The 24,701-nt window shown below is 42.0% G+C and overlaps 1 protein-coding gene across 1 annotated transcript in view; it reads right to left on the bottom strand.

The window, feature by feature from the left end:
- The window catches only part of B3GALT1 (beta-1,3-galactosyltransferase 1), a 50,015-nt gene extending 27,349 nt beyond the window's left edge, over window positions 1–22,666 (bottom strand). Inside the window, 1 exon segment of the mRNA XM_018064057.1 lies at window positions 22,553–22,666. The gene's annotated coding sequence lies outside the window, so the exon portion shown is untranslated.

Genomic DNA, 24,701 nt, shown 5'->3' with positions numbered 1-24,701 from the left:
TGTAAATATATTTAAGGATTTTAATAGAGTTTATTATCAGTAAGGATGTTATTGCCTCTTTTATGTGCAGGTGCTGCGTTAATTTTGGGGGATAAAGCATTAATAACATACTATCCTTTAAGAAAATAAAGTCTAGAGAGTAGCCACCTGCAGTTTATTTCAATATAGTGTTGTAAGCAATGAAATGAATGGTGTAAAAGTATGTATGAGATGTGGAGATGCATTGCTCAGTGTAGACGGATATAGGGAAGACTTAGTGGAGTCACAGGGGGCTTCCCAGGGGGCTTCCCGTGGCTCAGTGGTAAAGAACCACCTGCCAATGCAGGAGATGTGGGTTCGATCCTTGAGTCGGGAAGATCCTCTGGGGAAGGAAATGGGAACCTACTCTAGTCCGTTGGAGAATCCTGGATTCTCCAGGAAAACCTTGCCTGGAGAATCCATGGACAGAGAGAAGCCTGGTGGTCTCCAGCCCATGGGGTGGCAAGAGTCAGACATGACTTAGAGACTAAAACAAAGACAATGACAAAGTGGAGTCACGTGGCATAAGCGGTGAAATTTTACTTGTGGGGCATCAGAATGACTTACTGAAATATTTCGTTTGCTGCTTCCCGCTGGAGCTTTCAACCTGGGCTTAAATCAAAGGGACTGAAGAGCGCTCAAGCATTCTTGTTTTATTTGTTTTAACTCTGAGCTTTCATGGTCTGACAGAAGATGTGAGAAAATAATGCTATTCTCTGTACAAAACAACTTTTGAAATATTGTGTATCTTTAGATAGCCTAGTACAGGGAATACATCTTAATTCATTTGGTTTTTTTTTTTTTTTTCAGCTTCTTTAACTTGTACAACAAACCACATTCTATTCAAGTGTTTAAAACCCTAGACCAAATCAAGTTAATAGTTTCTGGTGTTTAAGCAAAAACAAGCAAAGAAAAAAAAAGAGTTATATTTTAAAGGAAACATATTAGGTTAAGGAAAATAACTTAAGTACATTAGCTGTTCATCCTTATTTCCTGTGGCTTCCCATGTTTTTCTTTCTCCCTGAGATATCCTCTTGGCAGCAAATACAGAATCTCAAGATCTATACTCACTGTAGACATCTGGATTTCTTATATCTCTGTCAGGGGCATTTTACTCTCCTAATTAGGACCAGGGCTTCAGTGGCTGCGGGCTAAAAATCAAGCCCAGTATAGCTTCTCACACAGTGTGAAGAAAAGGGGGAGGGTGGAATGGGCCTTCAGTCCTCATTAGATGCCTGATATATTTTATTTGTACATTTTGCAGAAACTGCTTGGCAAGTGTGGCAATGCCACTGTGGCCACATTTGCTAACTGGAGAATGTGAAAGAGTAGTCCTATAAATGCAGGGACTCTGGGGAATTTGCCAAATTGGAGGTTTAATCCTATTGTCTTTCTAATCCTAAAGGCATAAAATACACTGTCTCAAATTGTGGTCTCCTGATACCAACGTGGCTTATAACGATCAAATGTCAGATGTGAATGAACCACAAAAGCCAACCTTGTCTTAAGGGTGAAGACCTTGAGTGGATCCGTATTGTGTTCTAACCCTGGACAGAGGAGATTGCTGCGCAGTAACTTTTTTGAAACGCTTTTTAAAAAAACTGTTCAAGGAGGTTCTGAGTATCACAGAGGTATAGAGTTGACCCTTGAAAAATTCAAGGGTGAGGGGTGCTAACCCTCGGGTAAAACCCCAAATCCATGTATTGCTATCTCTGCCTCAAAAACAAAGGAAATGTTAAAAACAGTTGGATTCAATGAATCAGGATTCAAACCCTAGTGCTTGTGATTTCAAATATAATGCTGTCTAATTGAATGCAAACTTTTCTACACAGTTCAAGATCTGTAAAATGAAAATATACTATATTTACTGAAAAATACCCACATGTAAGTGAACCCATGCAGTTCAAACCCTTGTTGCTCAAGGCTCAAATGTATTGATATATCGAGTTGCCGTTCTTGGTAAATAAATGACAGAATTTAGGTAGTGGCAGAGTTTCTTAACTTACATAAAAAAAGACTTCAATGTTTAGTCACCTCATCACTACATTTTATAGGGAGAAAGGCTGTAGAGAGACGAACCACTGTGACTCAAGTAAAAGAACCAGGGGTATCTATACCTAGAACTCAGGTTTCTGATTGTATCAAGAGCCTTCTCATTTTCTATTAAAGAGACCACATTATGCCTTTCAAGGATGGACAAGTCAGGGTAAGTCAGTCTTCTTCTGTCTTCCTGCCTTACGCACTTACAAAGGATGTTCACTAAGAAGACAACGTCATTATTCAGACAGGGCTGACTCTCTCTAGAAAAAAAAAACATCTAGGCTTCACCTGAGTGGTATCTATTTGTTTTTAAGTTTTCCACTGTGGGCACAAATGTTTACATGAAAGATCGTTACACTTACTAAGTCATTACACAAAATGGCGGCTTCTTGTAGTCTGAGAAGTTATAACGATCGATCCTATGACCACAAGAACACCATTGCCCTGAAATGATTCCCGCCCCCTCTTTTTTTTCATTTCTGACCTGTATTAGAGGGTAGTTTTGAGATGATGACCAGCCCAGCACAACCTAATTTGTTTGGCAAAGTTCTCATTTTAGTTAATAATCCACTCTACAATAGACTTCAGCTCTTCACTGATATATAAGTCCAACACTGAACTTGTTCTGTTAAAAATTCTGATTTTATCCTCATGGTCTAAATTTCAATGTTAGAAGTAGTCTTAAAAGATGATTTAAGACAATCATCCACCCCAGGGATAAATCACATGTTAGATATGAATATATCTCAGGAACTCCAGGAAGAGCTTTCAGAATCCCTTGGGAATTTGTACTAAAATCTGATCATGTTCATTTAAAGATGTCATATTTCATGCACAGACTAGCTGTTTCTATAATTCCAGCACGTGTCTTCCAGTTTTACACCGGGACTTCTGGGGAGGGGGGCGGAGGCGATGTTGTGGAAAAGTCAAATCCATTCTCTTTTAGACTATTTATGTGAGGGTAAATCAGTAACTGTCAGCTCTCCTTTCCCCAGATTAGACATGGTCTTTTCAGTGGCGGGGAGAAAGAAAAGCTCACATCACACAAAGCTGTTCCATCATTGCCCAGAATTACTTTTCCATGAGCAAATCAGGAAATAGCTCCTTTTGGGTAGCAGTTTTCTTCTGACTCATTGGCACTGAAACATCTGCAGTATCTTTCGAAATGTAGTGTGTGTGTGTGTGTGTGTGTGTGTGTGCGCCCACACATGCCACTCTCAGTCACGTACAACTCTTTGCAACCCCATGGACTGTAGCCCACCAGGTGCCTCTGTCTACAGGATTCTCCAGGCAGGAACACTGGAGTGGATTGCCCTTTCCTTCTCCAGGGGTTCTTCCCCACCCAGGGATCAAACCTGCATAATTTAAGGTCCTGGATTTCCTTGGGAGCTTCTCTGTATGATCTACAACAGTCACTGGCACCTCTGTTCTTGCTTTTGTGAAATTAATTTCTGCGTCTGGGAGTTTTGAGCTCACCACCTTGCAAGAAGAGACGGCCACTGCCATGCAGTTTAGGCTCTGAGCTGCAGGCTTGGAGAAAGCTGTACTTCACAAGGACAAAGAAGCCAAGGAGGGGAAGGGGGGCATGTTTATTTTCACTTTTCTCAGACAACAGTGGGAATGAATCTAAACTCTGGCAGGAGACCATGAGGTGCCAAATTGCCACTGTCATTTGCATAATGTGTAATCTAAGGTGTTGATCCATCTCAGATAGACAGGCATGTTTAGTGAGGGGAGGTGAAATTTCCAATCACTCCTCTGTCTGCCCTTTAAGAAACCAATCACATTCCTTCTCTCCATCAACTCCAGAGGCAGGGACCTTTCTGCTCCATTGAACTTGCTTCCTGTCTCTACTTAGCACACTGACTAATGCAGCTAGCTGTTTCCTGCGGCTGCCTCTGATGCCGTGAGTGCTCTGCTGCTTCCATGCAAAGGAAAGGAACAAAACCGTCATGAGTGCAACTGGGTGTATGGTGTGCATTTTGGTTTTTTACTTTATTTTGTAAAATTGCATCCCATCTCTAAATGGGACTTACCTTTTGAAAACTGAAGTATACACATTTGGAAAGTGCTGTGCTGTTAAAATGGAACAACTTGATGTTAATATAATTACAGAATAACTGATTCTAATAGACGTTTGTTGCAGTGGGCATTTGGCATAGAATTTTGGTTTTAGAGATCAGATATACCCGCTCCAGTATTCTTGCCTGGACAATCCCATAGACAGAGGAGCGTGGCAGGCTATAGTCCATAGGGCCACAAAGAGTCGGACACGACTGAAGTGACTTAGTGTGTATGTGTTTTTGTGTGTTTATGTAGTAGCAAATGCCTTTGTTTTAACAAATGAATCCTCTCATTTTTATAAAATTACTTTCATTAAATATTTAGTGAGACTTGTATTTTTAAACATATAGTGGCCAAAAGGGAGACATATATAGCTCTGACTTTTGCAATACTGTCTTAACTCGTCTGTCCTATTTCCACTACACAGTAATGATGTTTAGTACCCTTGGTGACCAAGGGTAAGATGCTTCTATATCCCTTCCACCATAAACAAACTCGGAACATTTATACAAGCATTATAAATATTTTATAAACATTTTTTCTAATTCTCAATCATTTAAGAGGCATTTCTAATTCCTTTTGGTTGAATCGCATGAAATTGCCAGGTATGTAGCTTAAAAATGATTGAACATCAGCAGCTTCATATGGCTTAGTCCCACAGCTCATGATTCAAACTCAAGTCAGGAAGGATCTCAAGCTAGCCTTGCTTCCACTATGCCACACTGCTGCCTTGTTTATTTATATTCCAGGCCGCTTCAAGCATGTAGTCTAATACATATTTCATATTCCATATAACATGTGGATAATAAATATTTGTTGACTGGCTTTTAAAAAATAGATTTAGAGGAAGCATAGATCTTTGTTTGATAACCGTTCAGCAAAGTGTTAGGTCTCAGTTTTTAGACACTGTAAAGCTGGTAGTTATCAAGAGCTATTAGATATCATCTCTTAAGTCATTAATTCTCTACTTTCTACATATGGTACAGTTTCCCAAAGTCCAAATAGCTATCACTAGTAATGGGCTCTTCGTGAAGCAGGCGAACTCCTGCGTCACTGATCTCTCCTCTTGCACTTTCTCCTGCCAGCAAGGCTTAGCAATTTCACAGGTTTTACGAAATAACTGAGAAAGACAGACAATCTTCAAAATATCCTTCCCCTTTCTTTCTCACTCTATTAACATCTCCTTCCCACACTTTCATTTTTGTCCTTCTCTAATCCTCTCTCTTTTCTATAGATAATCCTCTAATTTTTTTGGCCACGGGTGTTTAGCTCACATCCTTATATTGACCGTTTTAAGAACAGATCTGCACATCTTAGAAGAACCCAAGTGGCTGTCATAGTGAATACGTCCGAAAGATGAATTTCGAAAGCAAATCATTGACTGCACAATTTATAGTGTAATTACACAGTAATTACTCAATTTGCTGGTGAACACTGAATCCTCTCCATGGGTTTTAAACAGATGTCACAGCAGATGCACCACACTGAAAGGAGAATTTCTATTAACTGCAGCAGTAGTCGGGCAGATTATCTTCAACGGTGCTGCATTAAATTGGTAGCAGAGGGTACTGTTAGGAAGGAGGATTCAGACTTCAGACAGGAGACGGACAGAAGTTGCCAAACATGAGAAAGTTTCCATGAGTAAGTGTATCAAATATAGCAGCAGCATTTCAAAGGATTGACGAATACGTGACTTTGGGATTATGTAACAGTTATTGATAGTGGTGATGGAATTTTGGAGAGAACTTTCCAGTGTACAAAATTATTTCTACCTATGTTGCTTCATTTGATAATCACCAGAATCCAGGATGTAGGTATGGTGTCTTGGGGCTCAGAGGTCACCCAGGTTCTTACAAGGGATATGAAATGAAGCCAAACAGAATCCAGGCTCCCTGACTCCCAAGCTACTTCTCTTAGCATCACACCACTGCTTCTTTAAGCATATAGTTCAGTAAGTCAATCAACTGGACTGTGCACGTGTTTTTAATCAAACTGGCTGACATTTAGATTTGTGAGTTTAAAGTCAAAGTGATTAAATCAGTTGTTTGTGAAAATACAGATTAAGACCCTCTTGTTTATTTTTATATCAGTCTCTTGGTTTTGGTCATATTTATTTTCAAACAGCTACAGTCTGAAATCAATTCTTTGTGCAACACAGGAGATTGCCATACATCCATTCTTCTTTTCAACTGTTCATAGTCATCCAGGAGAATCACCACTGGTAGCATCGTCTTCAAATACTGTATGGAGGACAATGCACTGTCCTGATACTGATGCTTTTAAATTGTGGGCGAGTTGGAGAAGGAAATGGCAATCCACTCCAGCACTCTTGCCTGGAAAATCCCATGGACGGAGGAGCCTGATAGGCTATAGTCCACGGGTGGGGTCGCAAAGAGTCAGACATGACTGAGCTACTTCACTTTACTTCACTTTGAAATAAAAGAAGGTACAAACTCCTCAGTGATAACATTTCACTGACAGATAGGAAAAACTTGAATATGTCCCTGAGTTTCCTCTCTGACCAACACTTTTATGTCTTTTAAGCATGAACTGATCGCTATTCCATCTCATTCCAGCTGAATATCTTTCCTCATTCAAATCCAGACAACGGAATGTTTGCTCAACAGCCTGCCCACTACTGAGCCCTGCTCCCCGGTGTGTGAAAAGGTCTCATTAAGTTTCTTAGTAAGGCTCAGCATTCAGGAGGTGGCTCAAGTGGGGAGGGCTCCAGAGAATTTACTTTTCTGAGTCCTTGAAGGCATCCCCCTGGGGCATGACTTCCAGACACAGGGGGTGACTGGTTTGAGTGACAGGGAAGTGATCTGATTGTCTGTCAACAGGACCCCCACACACATGTCAGCTCTGGGCTGGGAAAAGCTGCTTCTTCTCTTTCTCCTTCGTAAAAAAAAATTATCCGTGCTCGCCAGAGATTTCATTCCCTTTTCCTCACCTCCCCAAAGACTCTGTGGTGCTTGCAGCCCCTTCTTCTGCCTCCTCCATTTTCTCACCGGAATGATGGCTGCCCTATCCTCACTGTGCTGTCTCCCAGCTCACCTCTCTCCCCACTCTCCTCTCTTCTACTGGGGATTGATACCCACCTTTGGAACACTTTCCCTCCTAGGGATCCTCTTGCCAACTCTGAAACCAATTAGGACCCTGTGGGGCTCCTGGCCACAAGGCCTTTCTGCTCTCCTCCCCCGCTGTTGTTGTCTGTAGGGAATAGACTCCAGCCTCCATGACTTTCCATGAATCCCAAAGGAAAGATTTAAAGAACTGCTGTTAATCACAGAAGGGATGGGATGCTGAGACAAGGGAGGAGCAGCCAAGAAACAATGGTGCAGCCTTGGGACAGGGTCCTGGTTCCGTCTCAAGTTCAGTTCAGTTCAGTCGCTCAGTCGTGTCCGACTCTTTGCGACCCCATGGACTGCAGCACGCCAGGCCTCCCTGTCCATCACCAACTCCACCGCAAGAGATACGCATAAAATCCCCAACAAATGGAAGATGTTAGCTTTCCAGAGAAGATCATAATTTGATAATCTCAAGAAGCTCATCAGGAGATCACCTGAGGCAAGATTAAAGGAACCAGAGGAGCTCTTAAAGAAACTACCTGAAGCTACAGAAGCAGAAGATATAAAGAAGAGGTGGCAACAATACACAGAAGAACTATATAAAAAAGATCTTCATGACCCAGATGCCATGATGGTGTGATCACTCACCTAGAGCCAGACATCCTGGAATGCGAAGTCAAGGGGGCCTTAGGAAGCATCACTACAAACAAAGCTAGTGGAGGTGATGGAATTCCAGTTGAGCTATTTCAAATCCTAAAAGATGATGCTGTGAAAGTGCTGCATTCAATATGCCAGCAAATTTGGAAAACTCAGCAGTGGCCACAGAACTGAAAAGGTGAGTTTTCATTCCAATCCCAAAGAAAGGCAATGCCAAAGAATGCTCAAACTACTGCACAACTGCACTCATCTCACACGCTAGTAAAGTAATGCTCAAAATTCTCTAAGCCAGGTTTCAACAGTACGTGAACCGTGAACTTCCAGATGTTCAAGCTGGATTGAGAAAAGGCAGAGGAAACCAGAGCTCAAATAATCAACATCCATTGGATCACTGAAAAAGCAAGAGAGTTCCAGAAAAACATCTTCTGCTTTACTGACTACACCAAAGCCTTTGACTGTGTGGGTCACAACAAACTGTGGAAATTCTTCAAGAGATGGGAATACCAGACCACCTGACCTGCCTCTTGAGAAATCTGTATGCAGGTCAAAAAGCAACAGTTAGAACCTGACATGAAACAACAGACTGGTTCCAAATTGGGAAAGGAGTATGTCAAGGCTATATATTGTCACCCTGCTTATTTAACTTATATGCAGAGTACATCATGAGAAATGCTGGGCTGGAAGAAGCATGAACTGGAATCAAGATTGCTGGGAGAAATATCAATAACCTCAGATATGCAGATGACACCACCCTTATGGCAGAAAGCGAAGAAGAATTAAAGAGCCTCTTGATGAAAGTGAAAGAGGAGAGTGAAAAAGTTGGCTTAAAACTCAATATTGAGAAAACAAAGATCATGGCATCTGTTCCCATCACTTCATGGAAAATAGATGGGGAAACAGTGGAAACAGTCAGAGACTTTATTTTGGGGGGCTCCGAAATCACTGCAGATGGTGACTGCAGCCATGAAATTAAAAGACACTTGCTTCTTGGAAGAAAAGTTATGACAAATATAGACAATATATTAAAAAGCAGAGACATTACTTTGCCAACAAAGGTCCGTCTAATCAAAGCTATGGTTTTTCCAGTGGTCATGTATGCATGTGAGAGTTGGACTCTAAAGAAAGCTGAGTGCCAAAGAATTGATGCTTTTGAACTGTGGTGTTGGAGAAGACTTTTGAGAGTCCCTTGGACTGCAAGAAGATCCAGCCAGTCCATCCTAAAGGAAGTCAGTCCTGAATATTCATAGAAAGGACTGATGCTGAAGCTGAAAGTCCAGTACTCTGGGCACCTGATATGAAGAACTGAGTCATTGGAAAAGACCCTGATGCTGAGAAAGATAGAGGCAGGAGGAGAAGGGGAAGACAGAGGATGAGATGGTTGGATGGCATCACCAACTCTATGGACATGAGTTTCAGTAAGCTCCAGGAGTTGGTGATGGACAGGGAAGCCTGGTGTGCTGCAGTCCATTAGGTCGCAAAGAGTCTGACATGAATGAGCAAATGAACTGAACTGAACAAAATAAAAGAGACTCAATAAAAGATGGTTATTATCTTGCTGATCTTTAAGATACAAACTGATTCCAATAATTGAATTGAGTTCAACCCAGGGAGCAAAAGCCAGTTTTGATAGAAGCAGCACTCTATTTTTGGTAAAAAAAAGGTTCTTCATGCCATCATATACAGATTGTGGCAGTCATTTGTGAGGGATGTCACAGGAAATTTATAATAATAGTCACCAGGTGCTGAAATTTGAGGATGATGATTTTGGACAGGCAAGTGTAAATATAAAGACTTGGATTTCAGTCCTAGCCAGGTATTAGTCTTGGAAACACTGTATAACCTCCATCAGTTCGTTTTGTAAAGTGCAAGATGAAGATTCTATAGAACCCAGTGTGCAGGGTTGTTCCTAGCTCAATTAAGATCATGTATGCAAAGCTCATGGCACAGAACTTAGCATGCAGTAAGCACTCAATAAAGGCTACCCATTACCAGGGTTCCACTTTTCAAATTAGAGCAGATTCAAATGTATTCTTACAAAAATATTGATTTTACTCCCTTGCCGTCTGATTTACTTTCCTGCAAGGGGTGTGGGCCTGGATAGGAGTGGAGTCTAAGGGTGAATGGATACATGTATATGTATGGCTGAGTCCCTTTTCAGTTCACCTAAAATCATCACAACGTTGTTAGTTAGCTACACCCCAATACAAAATAGAAAGTTGTTTTTTTGTTTTTTTTTTAATGAAGAAAGAGGTGTGGCTGGACTATCTTGTTGGGAGTTGTGATGCATGAAAGGTTCATCTCCTATGTGGACTGTGATAGGAAATATATCAGGAACCATTGTGGTGGCTTTCACATCAACTATATGACCACTGCCTATCATATTTCTGCCAATTTCCAATGCCTATAGACCACCTGGTTTACAGGGTGGTGTTCATTAATTTATAAGGCAGTTCATCCTGTGCTAGACTTATTTCACTAGGGTCCAAGGGATATTTTGTGCTGTTAGGAAAGACACGAAAAGCCATTTGTTGGATCTCAGGTAGCTTGTATTGGTGAAGGAGGATTTGTTGACCGTTTCATGTTATAGGGCCTTTTCCAAATCCTGGAGGTAAATGGTTTATGCTAATATATTTGCCTAACATCTATAGAGGAGTACTTTTTGGCTCTGGGCTGGATGCCAGGGAGCCAGAGGTATGCTGGACACGTCACGGGCTGTGAGAAAGTGGGGGGCCTTGCGCATAGCAAATAAATATTGAGGTGACTGGGAAAGAAGTTCTTCATCATAAATGTAGCAGAGTTAAGAGTAAGCTACCCTAGGAGGGCAGGGGAAGGAGCATCCACTCTGGGCTGTGACACCTTTGTTGCCCGGAGAAGTCTTTTCTGTCCTCAGGGATCCCTTTGTGCTGTCTCTCCAGGGCTCAGTGAAATCCACCAGGAATACCTGTCGCAAAGTCTCAGGATGGGGCAACCTTGTGATGTGGCCAGTCCTAACCCAACTTCCACCCTTGGGGACTTCTTTTTTTTTCCCTTATTTTTTAACTTAGGAATTGTGTAATTTCCTGATTTTATTCCAATCTGCTCAGTGGCTAAGGCACAGCTTGAGAAGGACTCTGGTTATAGCGCATCCAGAGCCATCAACAAACACAGCATCAGGAAAGCCAACTCCTGCACAGCAGCCCTGCAGAGAAGAGGAAGGGTCAGGTCTGTGGCCAGAGAGAGGGCAGGGCAAGTGTTATTTGCACAGCACAAGCCTGGCTCCCTGCTGCTTAGCCCCGCGCTGTGTATGGGTGGGTGGGTAGGCACTGCCTGCTTCCTGTTGCTCTTCACTCTCACTGAGGTACCTCCTAGGCCAGTCCAGCTAGCTGGTCAGGGGGCACTGAGAGGGCCTGGTCCAGGAGCACAGCGGCTGAGGAGTCTGTCAGCTTCTCCATGGACCCTGTGTGAGACTTTAGGAGTGGAAGCACTACATTGTGACCACATGAACCGCCTCAGTTCCTGCTCCCTCACAGTGTCATCTGTGCTAGCCCATGTACCTCACTCTGGCAGGCGAATGAGCAAACCCCTACCTGCAGGGCCATCTTGAGCAATGAGTGAGATGACCCGTGAGGCACCTGGTCTGGGGAAGGTGTACAAACCGTGTTGGTGTCTGAGCCTTGGCCTCTGTGCATTTTATCACACTGGTGTCCCTGGGGCCTAGGGCTGTGCCTCTGAATGTGAAGTGTGATTGCTATGGTGGGGAGGATACTTGGTAGACCACGGTACAAAACTGTGTGCTTTATTGACCAGTATTGCTGTGTGCTACTGGCATCCCTGACTCTCACCCTATCCCTGAACTTCATCCCTTCTCTGGGCCTCATTTTGTACCGGACCAGTGCCTCATTCCTCACCTTCAGCTCACTCCTGACAGGGCATCCCCTAATCAGTTTCCTTAAGGTTCTGTGAGGGTTTGAGACTCAGAGACCTGCACAGGGGCAGAGGGAGGTGACAGCCCCTGAACTAAAGTGTAGGTACCCAGTGTCTCCTGGGTCTCCGCTTCTTCACCTCTGGCTCAGCTGCCTGGGGAGCTGTTCAGGAAGACATCCATCAGAAGCCAAAGGACACTGGCTCCTGCCCTTCCTATCAGTGCCTCTTCCTGGGGCTTGAGAGGCCTGAAGGGAAACCTCACTGGTTTTCAGGCATGAGCAGAGTGTGCTGTGAGCCCTGGAGGGCAATGTTGTACAGTGGAGAGAGCATGGGCTGGGCAGTTGAGGGCCAATGCATTCCCAGGTGTGCCCAAGGCCATTCCACACAAGGCACATGACTGGGACATGGAACCAGATGCAGATGGACCTGCAGCTCTGCCCAGAGGAAGAATGTCCAAAAAAGCCCATCTTGAGGGAAATTGCAGGGCCCCCATCTTTAAGTGAAAAGAAGCGCCTACATTAATGCCTTAGTTTGCAGGACTGAAAGAGAAGGAATCATAGGGTAATAAACACTCGAGCTTAGCTCTGAGTTAGTCATGGTCCAAGATCTTTATCAGTATTTCATTTAAAAAGAAAAATAAAACAAATGCCAACCTCACAGTGAATACTGAATTGTTTAGTTGCTCAGTCATGTCCAGCTCTTTGCAACCCCATGGACGGTAGCCTATCAGGCACCTCTGTGCATGGGATTTTCCAGGCAAGAACACTGGAGTGGGTTATCGTTTCCTTCTCCAGTGGATCCTTCCTGACCCATGGACTGGACTGAATCTCCTGCATTGGCGGGCAGATTCTTTACTGATAAGCCCCTAAGGAAGCCCTGGATACTGAATTACAAGCTGGATAATACATCAAACAACTTAGCGATGTCTACAGAGGTTAGAGAGTGGATTCAAGCACTACTGCACAGACCCTCTGCACAAGCCCAGGACAAAGACAGAGGAGCAAATGTACAGGCAGCATTTCTCCAGTTGATACAGGTCAAGGGCACTGTACTTCCTGAACTACTGGCCTGAGTCAGGCAAAGAAAGGGGGTAGACTGTCATTCAGAAGCAGACATGAAAAGGATATCCCAAGGGAAAAATTATTTATGGGGCATTCTGAATATGATGACATGGAATTAGCAAGAGACTTGTCTTCTACTGGGAGCCTGTCTCTAGAAAACTACTTTGACCCACAGAAGAGAAAAAATACAACACAAACCTTAAAATTAATACTTACTTATGAGCTTCCCTGGTGGCTCAGGGGTAAAGAATCTGCTTGCCAATGCAGGAGACACAGGTTTGATCCCTGATCTGGGAAAATTCTACATGATGTGGAGAGACTAAGCCTGTGAGCCACAACTATCGAGCCTGTGCTCTAGAGCCCGGGAGCCACAGCTCCTGAGCCCGTGCCCCCTAGAGCCCTTGCTCTGCAAAGAAGCCACCGCATTGAGAAGCCTGTGCACTGCAACCAGAGAGTAACCTGCACTTGCTGAAACCAGAGGGAAGCCTGCGCAGCAACGGAGACCCAGAACAGCCACAAATAATTAATACTTTATAAAATTGATACTTACTTAAAGCAAGGAGATGAAGGATTTGGGAAAATATTTCAAGGGTCCCAGCCATGAGTAGGCATGAGTAGGCACAAGGTCTGGAGGAGAGTGAACACCAGGGGAACCCCAGGTGTGAGTAACAAGAAGGGCCCTGCTGTCCTTTCTCCTCCCCGTTGATCTTTCCCTCCCCTGGCCTTCTCATCTGCCATCTTCAATTTCCCCAACTCCGTCCTAGCTTCCAGGAGCCTCCTCAGTCCTGCCTCAATCAAATGAAGACAACATCCCATTAGAACCTGAGTAGTTTATCTGAGAAGGAATCTACCTCAAGGTAATGGAGGCTGATACTGATAGTGCTTTAGGTAACATTTACATTTCAACAGGAAGTTCTTTAGGGTCTTATCTGAAAAGAGTGAGTTCAGTTCAGTTGCTCAGTCGTGTCCTACTCTTTGCGACCCCATGAATCACAGTATGCCAGGCCTCCCTGTCCATCACCAACTCCCGGAGTTCACTCAGATTCACGTGCATCGAGTCTGTGATGCCATCCAGCCATCTCATCCTCTGTCGTCCCCTTCTCCTCCTGCCCCTAATCCCTCCCAGCATCAAAGTCTTTTCCAATGAGTCAACTCTTCGCAAGAGGTAGCCAAAGTACTGGAGTTTCAGCTTTAGCATCATTCCTTCCGAAGAAATCCCAGGGCTGATCTCCTTCAGAATGGACTGGTTGGATCTCCTTGCAGTCCAAGGGACTCTCAAGAGTCTTCTCCAACACCACAGTTCAAAAGCATCAATTCTTTGGCGCTCAGCCTTCTTCACAGTCCAACTCTCACACCCATACATGACCACAGGAAAAACCATAGCCTTGACTAGACGGACCTTAGTTGGCAAAGTAATGTCTCTGCTTTTGAATATGCTATCTAGGTTGGTCATAACTTTTCTTCCAAGGAGTAAGCGTCTTTTAATTTCATGGCTGCAGTCACCATCTGCAGTGATTTTGGAACCCCCCCAAAAATAAAGTCTGACACTGTTTCCACGGTTTCCCCATCTATTTCCCATGAAGTGATGAGACCAGATGCCATGATCTTCATTTTCTGAATGTTGAGCTTTAAGCCAACTTTTTCACTCTCCTCTTTCACTTTCATCAAGAGGCTTTTTAGTTCCTCTTCACTTTCTGCCATAAGGGTGGTGTCATCTGCATATCTGAGGTTATTGATATTTCTCCCGGCAATCTTGATTTCAGCTTGTGCTTCTTCCAGCCCAGCATTTCTCATGATGTACTCTGCATAGAAGTTAAATAAGCAGGGTGATAATATACAGCCTTGATGTACTCCTTTTCCCATTTGGAATCAGTCTGTTGTTCCATGTCCAGTTCTAACTGCTGCTTCCTGATCTGCATATAGGTTTCTCAAGAGGCAGGTCAGGTGGTCTGGTATTCCCATCTCTTTCAGAATTTTCCACAGTTTATTGTGATCCACACAGTCAAAGGCTTTGGCATAGTCAATCAAGCAGAAATAGATGTTTTTCTGGAACTCTCTTGCTTTTTCCATGATCCAGCGGATGTTGGCAATTTGATCTCTGGTTCCTCTGCCTTTTCTAAAACCAGTGTGAACATCGGGAAGTTCATGGTTCATGTATTGCAGAAGCCTGGCTTGGAGAATTTTGAGCATTACTTTACTAGCATGTGAGATGAGTGCAATTGTGCGGTAGTTTGAGCATTCTTTGGCATTGCCTTTCTTTGGGATTGGAATGAAAACTGACCTTTTCCAGTCCTGTGGCCACTGCTGAGTTTTCCAAATTTGCTGGTATATTGAGTGCAACACTTTCACAGCATCATCTTTTAGGATTTGAAACAGCTCAACCAGAATTCCATCACCTCCACTAGTTTTGTTTGTAGTGATGCTTTCTAAGGCCCACTCGACTCCATATTCCAGGATGTCTGGCTCTAGGTGAGTGATCACACCATCGTGATGATCTGGGTTGTGAAGATCTTTTTTGTATAATTCTTCTGTGTATTGTTGCCACCTCTTCTTAATATCTTCTGCTTCTGTTAGGTCCATACCATTTCCGTCCTTTATCGAGCCCATCTTTGCATGAAATGTTCCCTTGGTATCTTTAATTTTCTTGAAAAGATCTCTAGTCTTTCCCATTCTGTTGTTTTCCTCTATTTCTTGCATTGATCGCTGAGGAAGGCTTTCTTATCTCTCCTTGCTATTCCTTGGAGCTCTGCATTCAGATGGTTATATCTTTCCTTTGCTCCTTTGCTTTTCACTTCTCTTCTTTTCATAGCTTCCCAGACAGCCATTTTGCTTTTTTGCATTTCTTTTCCATGGGGATGGTCAACATTTGTTGCATTTCTTTTCCATGGGAATGGTCAAAAGAGCGAAGGGCATGCTTATTTCACAAGTTCACATGCCATTCAAATGTCTGGTATCTTCACAGGGAGGAAAAAGGCTGGTTAAGTTCCAGATTTCCCGAGAGCACTGCAGGGGGACTGCGGCCTCCTCCTGCTGTTGATCAGGCCCTCATCTAAGATGAGGTTAGGCATTTCTATCGCCTTCCTTGACACTGTTGTCTGCTCGTGAAGCTTTCTGTCACTTTGCGGGGAAAAGACCAGGTCTGCCTTAAACATAAGAGCAAATGTTTATCGAGCACTCACCATGTTCAATCAGTTTTCTATTCCCTTTATGTTTATTACCTGATCTAGTTTTTACAGTCAACAAAGGTGGGTTATTCTGTGCCTATTTTAAAGATGAGGCACTGAATCATTGAGTAATTTGCCTAAGGTCTCAGGGTAAGTAACAGGCAAAGTTAGGTTTCAAACCCAGCTCTCTGGCCCCTGGGCTCAGACTGTCAACCATGATGTAGATTGTATTCCCAGCAATTAGTATAGAGCCTGGGAATCAATCACTATTTCTGGTTGTCTTTGTATATCCCTGTGATGATTAATTTTATGGGTCAACTTGGCTGGACTGTGGTGCCCAGATACTTGGTGAAACATTATTCTGGATGTTTCCATGAGGACATTTGGATGTGATTTACATTTAAATCAGTGGACTCTGACTAAAGTAGAATGTTGGCCATAACAGGCCTGTTGGGAGGTGGGGGTGCAGGGGGAGGTTCATTCAATTCAATGAAGTCCTGAATAGAATAAAAGGCTGATCTTCCTGAAGCCAGAGGGAATTCTCCAGCACTGCTTTTGGACTTCATCTGCACTGTTGACTGATCCTGGTTTTCCTGATTTTTCAGACTCAAACTGCAACTCTTTGTTGAGTTTCCATCCTGCTGGCCTCCTATATCAGATTTTTGGACTTATAAAGCTTCCACAATCACTTAAGCCAATACCTAATAATGCTCTTCTAATACATACACATCTCTGCTTAACTTGATAACTAGTTCCTTCAGGCTAGGTCCCAGGCCCTCTTTTATTCTTTTTAGTTTAAGTTTTGCCCATTTTCTAAGCAAATTCTCCAGTCCTTGGTCTCAGTTGCTAGTCCAATAACTTTTAATAATTCCAGTAACTTTTATATTCACATTCTAGCTCAGATGCATCTATGGAGCTCCAGGCCAACATATCCAGCTGCGTATTTGGCCTATTTTCTTGGACATCTGGGAGACACCTGAATGCAGCATGGACAAGGGTGAATTCATGCCCTAGCAACCCTGATTCTCTTTTAGGGTCCCTATTTCTATGAACGGTGCTTGTAGCTTCCTGAGACACCAGGGACCATTGTTAACAGCCGTCTTCTTCTCATTTCTGTACTTAAGCATCTCTATGTCCTGCCAATGTCACTTCAGACATGTCTCATATTTTATGCTTTCTCTCCATCTCCACTACCACCACCATACCCAACCTATGGGTATTTCTTATCTTGACTCTCCTATGGTAACTTTTCAAGTGGTTTACCTAGGCATTCCAGCCACAGTGATCTTTCTAAAAAAACAAAGATGATCATATTCTTTGCCAGTATGTGTTTGAGACCATTCAGTGACATTCTCTTGCACTAGGGAGGCCAAATTCTTAGCATGGCTACGTGGCGGTCCCAAGGCTCTGCATGGTCTCATCCTGCTGCATTTTCCTCCTTGATCTCTCTACTCCTCTATTCCTACTTTCTCAGTTCCCAAAAAATGCTTCCTCATGTCACTGGCCCTTTGCATATCCTGTTTGTTTGTTTTTTTAAATGTGGGGCATTATTCCCAACCCCTCAACTCTCATATCAGAAGTCACTACAAACGGGAAATTATATTCCACATAGTCTCTTTCAGGCAGATTTGTTGTTGTTGTTGTTGTACAATCTTATGAAATTAATCAAAATTAATAAGAATAATAATAGCTAGGATTTATTGAGTGCTGATCAAGTTCCAAGTGTGAAGCACAGTGCTAAAAATTTTATAAACATTATATTTAGATCATTATCTAATTAAAAATATAACACAATTGTGAAGTAGATAATATTATTATTTACTTTTATAGATGAAGAACCTGAAAACCTGGGTGAGAAGCTGAATGCACCTTTGGTAGTCTGATGACTTGCTGGATAGGTGGAGTATATATTTGGAGTAAGCTGGGACTAGATCTGTGATTGATCAGTACTGTTATCGGACTGCCTGGCATATAGAATATGTCCAATACCTACTTGCTGATTGAAAGAATGACAAATATTTGAATGAGTAATGAATTAGGACACATTTTAATAAGGAAACTCATTGGGTATCCCTTTCATTCTCTACCATAAGTTAGTTGCCTATGAGATTATTTTCAAAATTCTAGTCGGTTGCTTGCCAATGAGAAAATGGCATTCCCAATACTAGAAATGATTTAGAGACCCTTCATTCTTCATTTTGATGGCCATCTGCTCCATTTCCAAATAAGACTCCCAGTAAGGGGTGATTTTTTGGTTGTTGTTCCCGTCATTTTGGGGCTTCTGAAATAGAGGGAGTCACAAAGATACGCACAAACGTGCACACTCTATTAGGTATGTCCACACTGGCTGGTATAACAAATAAACTCTAAATTCCCACCTTAACACAATAGATGGTTATTTCTTGTTCAACCTACTGAGGCTGTTCCTGTTTGGCCAGACAGCTTTCTACTCAGTGATCTAGGAGCCCTGACTCTCTCCATCCTTGAGGGCATCAGACTTTTCTCATGCAGACGTCAACAGGGGATGGCAAGTATGGAGCAACCTACCTCCTAAAAATTCTGGCCCCCAAAGGAAATATGCCACTTCTTTTGTTTTCCACTGTGAGAAATTCATCATCTCATCACACCCAACTTTAAGGCAGGCAAGGACATGCTGCTGAGTTATACGCCCAAGAAAAAGAGAGGAAACATATTTGAGTAAGTTACCAGCCATCTCTGCTCTATTTTTACCCCTATAATACAAAAGAGAGAGATTCTATAGGATTAGTACCCTAGAGTATGGAAGATGAAGCTTAATTTTAATGATGGATATCTGGAAAGACCTGCGAAGAAGGGGATTTTGGGTAGATCTTGAAGAATAGGTAACTTTTTAATAGAAGGAAATCCTAAGAGGCATAACTGACTTTGGTACCAAAAATGATGAGGTTTGAAGTCAGGAGGGAGTAGGCAATGAGAAAAAAAAAATCTCAGAGTCAAGTAGAAATTATTTTAATCTCTTTTTCCTGAACTCCTCTATAACTAATTAAATAACAAACAGAATTACCCCCTCCACCATGAGTATCTTAGTCCCTAATGTGAAGATATGAAATAATTAGAGGGTGTGCTGTGTAAGAATTTTAATGTCATGGAAAACTTCTATTTTCAAGATGGCACTAATTATACAGGATGAGGTGAAACAAAGGGAAGATGTACAATTAGCAGAGCACAGCTTATTACAACCAGCTCTGTTTAGATATGTAAACATAACAGATAAACCAAGGCTCTTCTAGCTATGTAATAAGTTGAGAGTGATCTGTATTCATCTTTTAGAGGACATCTCTGGAGATTACAGAAAGGCAGGACATGGCCATTTTATATTTAACCATGGTGATAGACTTTTCCTCTTTAGTGGCAGAGATAATAGAAGGGTCTTGGGAGGGAGAAGACTGTCCCTTCTTTGGTCTTCCAGTCACTGGCTAGGTGATCACAACCTTTCTAGGTTACTTCCTCCATGGTATGGGGATAGTAATATTATATATGAAAGCATTTGGCACTGAGACTGGACTATATTAAGGACCTCGTTTTTATTCTAGATCCATTTCCCTTCCCTCCTCTGATTTTTTCTTAAGCAGGATTTCATTCATCTCAATAAAAAATCCTTAAGACTGTAAGGACTGTACAAGAATGACTGTAATATAAGATGGATGTACTTCCTCTAAATTGACCAAACTTCAATAAAGGCAGTTATAATATCAGTGGCTCTATCTGAGCAGTGTCAAGGATAAAGAAATACCTTAGTTGTCAAATCCCAGGAGGGTTGACTCAGCTCGTCTTTTCTTCCAAAGAAGATAAACTGCATCTCATGCAATTTGCTTTTCGCTAAGGGGTTCTCGTTCTGGTTTCAAACAAGCTCTTCAGTGCAAAAGACAATCTCTCCTACATATACATTAAATAGGCTATGACAAGGCACCTGAAAATGTGGGCTTTTCCCTAGATTTTGTTGCTGGAATATTAGAAATGGATATGAAAACTGAGACCTTAAAAACTGTACGATATTACACATTATTCAAATGCAAAGTGCTGTGGGCTGCCCATCCCAAGTCTCAGCTCAGTTATGAATGGCCTACACACCCAAGTGCATCTCAGCATTGACTGAAAGAGTAGAGGCCCTCAGCTTCAGGGACTGCATTAGGATTGTATTACCATATCAATCACCCACATGCTAAGTTCTTGATAAAAATGATCATAATCCAGAAGCGAGAGATAAAGTATGAGAGTTTGATTTGTGTAAGCAAATCAAAAGCATTTAGACTCAAGATACTTAATCTATCTTAAAGCCTTGCCAGGAATATAAATACAAGAACAGCCTCAGAACCAGAACAGGCAAGAGGTGAGAGAGTAGAAACTAAAGATTATTTGCTATTTTTTCCTGATTTACTCTAATCCAGCCATACTGGCTTTCATTCAATTCTGTGAACCAGCTGAGTTCAAGGCCTTCTGTCTTAAAGCGTCTGTAAATCATCCCTCTGCCTCTTCAGAGATGCTGTTTGTAATAGACAGGATTGTTTTCCTTAAGCTGCGCTACCAAACGGCTTCCACATCTCAGTGGCTTAAGACAATACAGTCTGTTGTTTCCTCACGCTACATGCTACATGTCCAGTGTGAGTTGGTTGAAGGAACTCTGTTCCTTGAAGTCACACAAGTTCAAGGCTAAGGGAGCAACCACATCTTGGAGCACAACACTTGTTAGACTGCCTCAGGGAAAGGGGTCTATAGAAGCAACGCTCAGATGCTCCAATGTGGAAGTGAACATATTTCTGTGCACAACTGATGAGCCAGACCAGATCCCATGGTCCACGGAACCGCAGGCAGACTAAGGCGATGCAATCCCATCATGTGCCTGGAGAGGGAGGGGAACGGCTCTCTTGACTCTCACGCCTTCCGTGACCACATCATGAAGCAGTTGCTCACTCTCCACTGCCTTAGCATCCTTTTGTTTTCCATACTGCTTACCCCAATTTGTAATTGTATTATTTATTTATTTTTTGTTTCAGTTTTAGATGTTTTACCTCCATTGAACTATAAGATCTCTAAGAGGGGGACCTCCCTGGCGGTCCAGTGGTGGACTCCGTGCTCCCAATGCAGGGGGCCTGAGTTTGATTCCTGGTCAGGAAACTAGATCCCACATGCCACAAATAAGAGTTTGAATGCCGCAACTAAAGATGTCACAATCCCATAACTAAGACCGGCACAGCTGAATGAATGAATGAATAAATACATCATACATCCCTACATCCCTAAGAGGAAGGACCATGTCAACAGGCTAATTCCATGAAACAGTTCTCAAAAACAGTTAATCAACCTAACATATTTAAATACTGAATCCAACGTTTGTCTTCAATTAGGAGAATCCCTGTGATAATGTCGTCTCTGTTGCCATCCTTTGTGGCTGTGGACCATCACCTCTCCATCGCCCCTTATCACGGGATACTCCCTCTGTACAATGGTGGGGGGCGAGACAAAGACAAACTGGGTGTTCTTTCAAATGCTGTTAGCGATTGGAAAACTCTCAGCTAAATCCTTACAGGAATCTTCAAAAGTGGCAACAATCAGCACCTTCAGTACACACTGCTGTAAACCTGGTAAATATTGAAAAGAAGAAAGGAATGTGGTGAATGTGCATTGTGTTGAATTGACTTTCGGCAAATTATCTCATAGAGAACTAGCTCAGAGCTGTCACCTTGCCCTCCCCTCACAGCTGCGCTTCACTGTGCAACTGAATCAGTATTTAAAAGGCACTTTGAAATAACTCTTCACTTCAGGTGCCAGGAAACAGTTTGTTAAGAGAGATTAAGTTACCGGCCCACATCATAGAGGTGACGGTGGGAAAGGTAAAATTATGGTTCAAGTTACCTCTTGCCAGTGTGGTGCTGCGGTCCTTCTTTTTCTGAGTCACACTCCAGCAAGGCTGCAATCCTTTTTATAAACTTAGCATGTTATTTACCACAAAAAGTTAGTGTATAAAGAAATATTCTGAGCATTTATCTTTGCTTTTTATCATTTTAAATAAAAACATTGTTATGATTACCTATTTTAGACACTTTTTATAACTATACCATCATTTTCTATATGAAATACTATTATTTTCAAGCAGAATGAGAAATAATTGAAGTACAATTGCCTGTAGGGACAAGGTTACCTCAGCAAAGAAAATTTAACAATCAGTTAGCTATGACCTTGGAGAAATGGATTTTTAAATAGGCATTGTCTTAGGTCACCTAAGGCCTATCTTTAGTTCCCTACAATTTCATCTCGAAAGAGGCCATCACTAAAATCAGTCAAAGGTTTCACAGACACTTGTGAATATGAACTTTTAAAAAAGGATACTTTTTTGAGCTATCAATTTTTTCCTCCTGTACAGATATTTATGGCAAGGTTATTTTACAAACCATAATAGGTAAACATTAATAAAAAATGAAATTTTTTCTGTACCCATTAGTTCTTAGATGCTGATTTCTGATTGTATAGAATTGCTTTATTTTTCCACAGTGATGGGCTACCTTTCTGAGCAGTGTATCCTCCCACCTGTTGGACCAACCTTGCTGTATTCTCTTTACTCCAGGTGCAGGGCACACAGGATGGTCTCAGCCCGTCTGATGAGGAGATCTGCAGTGGCTCATGCCAGGAGAAGCTGCTGCTTAGCAAACTGAAGTCACCTAGGTTGATAAGAAGAAGAAAGAACACTTTAGAAACAGTGGAAATTAATCAGGCTCAGGGAAATGAAGGCAGAATGCTTCATATAAAAAGAAAACTTTGTATTTAGGCTATAAATACAGTACATAGAATGGCAAGTAAGTAAGCACTGAACAGATGTTGATCAAATAAAAAATAATAGTAAACAAATGATCAAGTAAACATCAGAGCTGGTCTTCGGATTGCAAACCTATATGCCTATAAGACCAGGCAGGTAGGGTAAGTGAGGGAGCAGACTGGGCTTGAGACAGCAGGGAGAAGTGGAGCCGTGCTCAGCCGGTGAACACACATCCCATCTGAGGCCGCAGCCATGGCTCAGGTCTGCCTGGTACCTTCCACTGATGCTATAAGGAAAACCAGGCTCAATAATGCCATGACTTCAGGTTCTCAAGGGAAGACAGAAACACAGAGTTTTATGCAAAACCATTGGAATTTATATTTTAAAATTCAATTAAACAAAACAAAACTTGGTGCAGGTCAAAGAAGGCTAAAGCCAAAGCCCACCAGAAGCTTAGGATTAGCTCCTGAGTAGCCATGAGATCTAGGGCAACATCTCTAACTTCTAATGATGAAGAAGGATCCAGAGGGTTGAAGCCACTGTACAATGACATTCAGCTAATTAGTGGCAGAGCTGGGCTTTCTAGGTATGAGTATTCTCCTTTTAATTTATGACTCATGACCACTCTAAGACTGGCTGAATCTGATCAGACTTTTTTACATAACAGACTAGGAGCCAATCAGAAGTTGCCTTTAGGGTATCTGATCGCTGGGTCTCAATCTGTACTTCTATAAACCTTCGTAACGAGAGGTACAATTCTCTTCTGACCATTCATCTTATGGCAGGATTTCTGGGTAAAGTCAAGTGACTAAAATTCAGTGGTCCCTCAGTGTAGCCAGATGTGAAGAGTGGGAGAGAGGTATGGGCACAGGCGCCACTGGTCCCACTGGATCCATCTACTGGTTCCAGTTTCTGCTAAAAGCCACTGTTTGTATGATACGTGGTATACTGTGATGGTTTAGAGCAAGAGATGGGTTTAAATATTGATTTAGCTGCTCATTGTGATATAAGCTCTCAAAGTTCCATGTGTAAAAACAGTGATAACAACAGTACCTGGATCATAGAATTGTACTGAGGTTTAAATGAATCAGTGCATAGAAAGTGCGTAGAATGGTACTGAGATAAGGTACATACTCAGTAAATGTTTGCTACGATTTGTAACAAATGTCAGTTATTTACTGAATGCCTACTGTATGTTAATTTACTTCCATTTATTATCTGTAATCATCACCCCAACTCTTTTTGTTTCATGTTATCACCTTTTCAAAAAAGAAAATCAGGACTTTGGGAGAGTCAGCTTCTTGTGTAACGACACCTGGGTAGGAGTGGAGCCAAGGGTTTGAACGTAGGCCTACTGAGCCTAGGTATTTTCTTAATGCACTACTCTAGTGCCTTCTCACTGTTCCATTGAAGATACTATTCAGACCTTTAAAGAAAAGATAACTAACTCTGCTCAAACATCAAATACTTATCAAATCAGGTACCAAAGCAAAGGAGTCTCAAAGCAAACAACCAAAACACTGCAATGTGTAGTAACTTTTTGCCTTATGTGAAAATGTATAGTTCTAGATTAGAAGCGTTCCACATGACTATGAATAAGACATGAGACCATGTGGTCCATTTTCAGCCTGCATCAGCCCTCATTTTTATCCTTTAAAATGTTAGGGCTCTTAATAGATTATATGCTTATTATTGATAAATCTAGTTCCATGGAGGTAGCTTTTGGGAAACACATATTGAATGTCAATATAGGGAAAATAAGACCTGGAAGATTTCATTCTAGCCATTAAAAAAAATCCTTGCTATTACAGATGTTTTATAACAGAGTTTTATACAGAGTTTTATACAGAGTACAATAAAATATAAACATCTGTTAAAGTATATGAAGCATTAATATGAAGCATCTTATATGAAATATTGAGTGAAGAAAAGGAAG

This window comes from Capra hircus, chromosome 2 (assembly GCF_001704415.2).
Source record: "Capra hircus breed San Clemente chromosome 2, ASM170441v1, whole genome shotgun sequence".
NCBI classification, from domain to species: domain Eukaryota; kingdom Metazoa; phylum Chordata; class Mammalia; order Artiodactyla; family Bovidae; genus Capra; species Capra hircus.
Note: the sequence above shows the minus strand (reverse complement) of the source record. Positions and strands in the feature narration are given on the sequence as shown.